Source organism: Cryptomeria japonica, chromosome 9 (assembly GCF_030272615.1).
Source record: "Cryptomeria japonica chromosome 9, Sugi_1.0, whole genome shotgun sequence".
Lineage (NCBI taxonomy): Eukaryota > Viridiplantae > Streptophyta > Pinopsida > Cupressales > Cupressaceae > Cryptomeria > Cryptomeria japonica.
The window spans coordinates 340,388,403-340,392,658 of NC_081413.1; positions in this window are offsets into that span (position 1 = coordinate 340,388,403).

The window sequence follows — 4,256 nt, forward strand, 5'->3', positions numbered from 1 at the left end:
TTTTCTGAAAAGCTTTGAGTTCCAATTTTAGAGAATAATTCAATAATTCAATTTAATTGCTTTTCTGATTTCAAGTTCTAAATTTAGAAAAAGAAATAATATCTCAAGTTTGATTTCTCTCTCAATTCAATTCTTTTATTTTAATTTCAATTCAACTCTTATTTTGTAATTAATTCTTGTTTTGTAATAAATTAATTCCTTTTGCATGATTAAATGGCAAATTTATTAATTAATTAAATATTCAAGGATATTTACTAAATTAAAATGGGATAATTCATCAAAATGATATTCTTGGAAATGATTCAATTAATTAAATGAATATTTAATAAATGTTGAGTAATTGGTTTTCCATGTGATATTTGATGATTAAAGAATTAATAATGTGCTCAAGATTGATTTAATTGCCTTTGGTTAGGACCTTGGTGTTGTTGTCAAGATTAGGGGCCCATGGTTTAGATGACCATTTTTAAGGTATTACAATATTCAATTCTTAACCAAATTAAGTCAAACAAAAAGAACTGAAAATATTATTTATATACCTTTCCAACAAATATAGCCTTTCTTCATTATGATTCCTCATGTGACCATACCAAACGCTATAACTGGACTGTTGCTACCTTCACCAGTCTACCTTTCACTATGAACTGTAACAAATAGTCATCAATAACTTTTTAAATATTAATATTAAAGAAAATCTCTCTAGTTAGACTCTAGATTAATGAGGTATAAAATGTCTCTAAAATTTTCAGAAAGATCCAACTGTTAAATCAAAAGTTATGAGGATTTTTCCAAAATGGGTAACCCTTGGTAGGTTTTTGACAATTTTTGTAAAAACAAACATATCTTGCCAAATAATCCACAAAAATGCATAAGAAAGGATTCATCTGAAACATATTTTAAAAATATATCATTCAAAATCATCTACAATAAAAATTACAACAAAATGTGATCCTCCATGGATATATGACAGTCATAGATTCCTTAAAACCTTATGACAGTTTGAGGGTTTGATGGATAATCTTTGTCAAATCCCCTCCAAACTGCTCTACCCCATTTATTTTGACAAAACATAGTTTTATAAACCATTTCCAACTCCTTCCTAACTAATATATCCACCTCATGGCCAATGTATTTCATTCTTACACTTTTGTTGCACTTTTTGGCAATTTTGCAACTTTGCAATTTTTATAATTTTTGCATTTTTGACATAAATGACTCTAACCCTTACATGGTCACTTTTAATACTTCAAGATGGACCAAATATGGTATATTTGACAAAATTACTCATTTATACTTACATATTATGATTCAATGGACTCAAATACAATAAAATTGCTCATATTATGACTTTTGACCTCCTAGTATGCTTGTGTGCTTAGGTGCCTCTGCACCAAACATATTATCCAATTTTGAAGAAGGAAAAGACACAAGAAGAGAGAGAGAGAGAGAGAGAGAGAGAGAGAGAGAGAGAGAGAGAGAGAGAGAGAGAGAGAGAGAGAATAAGCTAGAAGGAGAGAGATAGAGAAATTAGGCATAGTATCTATGAAGGTGCATAGAATTTATGGGTTCCTTGAGAGGCGTACCTTCCACATCTGCTATCTTCTAAGCACCTGATTTAACAACAATGTATGGTCCAAGTAAATTAGGGCTGAATTTTCCTTTCTCCTTGGGTAAGGCATTCACATTGCAGTGATTCTCATAAAGTACCAAATCACCTACTGAGAAGGAACATTGTAGAGTTTGATGATACACTTGAATATGCTCAAGAGCATTTATGCAATGTTCATTGAGCATCTCAAGTTGTTGAAGCCTCTTTTCTCTATAGGAATCATCATCCATTATAACCTTAAGTGAAACTCTTAAAGGTGGTATTTCCAACTCCAAAGGCATAATGGCATCGACACCATAAACAAGATTATAAGGAGTACATCCCATAGCAAGGCATACACTTGTTTGGTAAGCCCAAGGAGCATGGATTAACTGAGTATGCCAATCCTTACCATGCTTATTCATAATCTTATGAAGAATTTACTCAATTATCCTATTTGAAGACTCGTCTTGACCATTTGACTAACGATAATAAGGTGTAGAAAATTTATGTTGAATATGATATTTCTTGAGAAACATATTCACATCTTTGTTTTTAAATGACGTTCCATTATCCGAAACCAAAGCAGAAGGTATTCCAAACAAAGAAATTATGTTTTCTAAGATGAATTTACAAATTACTTCAATGGTAGTGGATCGAAGAGGAATTGCTTCTGCCCACTTCATAAAGTAATCAGTTGTAGTAATGATGAAAGTATGTCCCTGAGATGAAGGAGGAGATATTTTACCAATGAGATCCAAACCTCATGTGGAAAAGGGTCAAGATGCCACGAGATCGAAGTTCTTGGGTAGGAGCATGGATCAAATTGCTATGTTGCTAACACTGATGACATTTCTTAACAAACACAAAGGAATCTTTTTACATGATTTGCTAATAATATCCCATTCAGAGAAATCTATGAACTAAAGATCTACCTCCAAAATGCCCCCCACAAGCACCTAAATGCACTTCCTCAAGGGCAACAAGGATTTCAGCTTTGTTAAGACATCGAAGGAAAAGACCATTATAACCCCTCCTATGCAAAACATTAGAAAGGATAATGTATCTAGTGGCCAACTTGCGAATCTTAGCCCCGATATTCGTGTTTGTAGAGTTAGGAAAGGTACCATCATTAAAATATCTTATGATATGTGAGTACCACTCATCGGAATCTATAATACAACAATATGCCACATCACTAGGATTATCAACAATAGTCGGGGTAGTGAGATTGTGAATGATGAACTTGAGATCCACCAAGGGGTCCTCTAAAGACACAAGAGAGGCTACACATTCCATTGTATCAGCATGTCAATTATCTTTTTAAGGAATAGGCTCCATGGTATAAGAAACAAACTTTCACAACAAGGATATAGCTAAATCTCTATATTGTGATAATTTATCTTGCTTAGCTTGATAAATTCTTGTCACTTGTCTTATGATTAATTGAGAATCTCCATAGATATGCAAATGTTTCACATTTAGCACTAAGGCTGCCTTAATTCCAAATATAAGAGCCTCATATTCACCAATGTTATTGGTACATAGGAAATTGAGATGATATGATAAAGGGATAGGTTTCTTTTTAGGAGAGATTAGGACCACCCCTGCCCCTGATCCTATACGACACCTAGATCCATCAAAATATAATTTCCAAACCTCATCAATCTCAATAGAGAAAATGCATTCATCAGGAAAAGACTTCGGGTTAAGTAGGGAGAAGGGTTAGGGAGCCTAAACTAAGTGGTCTATCAACGCTTGACCCTTTATTGCCTTTTGCGAGATAAACTTGAGGTCAAACTAGGTCAACATCATAACCCACTTAGCTAAGCATCTTGAAAGATCAGTTTTAGAGAAAAGGTGTTTTACAGGATCAAATTTAATGATAACATGGACTTCAAAATTCAAAAGGTAATGCCTTAATTTTTTTGTTGCAAAGACTAAAGAAAGGCATTGTCTTTCTATCGCAGAATATCAGACTTCTTAATCGAGCAGAGTGCAACTTATATAATAAGTCAGACATTCTCTACCATCCTTATCACGTCATGCCAATAAGGTGCAAGAGCATGAAGAGAAGTAGTTGTGTATAGCAAAAAAGGTTTAGAAGGGTCAACAGGTTGAAGAATAGGAGGATTGGCCAAATAAGTTTTTAAGTCTTCAAATGCTTGATGACAATCATCATTCCATTGAAAGGTGATATTCTTTTTAAGCAATTGAGTAAAAGGAAAGGTACAATCCACAAGTTTAGAAACAAACCTACGAATAGCTTGGATCTTCCCTTGTAAACTTTTTAATTGGGAAAGATTTTTAGGAGGTGGCATATTAACAATGGCATCTATATTTTTCGTATTCATCGCAATTCCATGATGCAAAACCATGAATCCTAATAGTTTACCATTATCCACACCGAAAACACACTTTCTGGATTCAAGCGCATGTTGTACTTACAAATTCTTTCAAAGACTTGACGAAGGATCTTAACATGATCTATTCAAAGGATGGATTTATCTAAGATGTCATCAACATAATCTTCTAAGATCTTATGCATGTAATCATGGAAGAAAGGGTCATAGCATGTTGATAGGTAGCGTCTACATTTTTCAATCCAAAAGGCATCATAACCCAACAAAACATGCCCCAAGGGGTGGTGAAAGTGGTTTTAATTTGA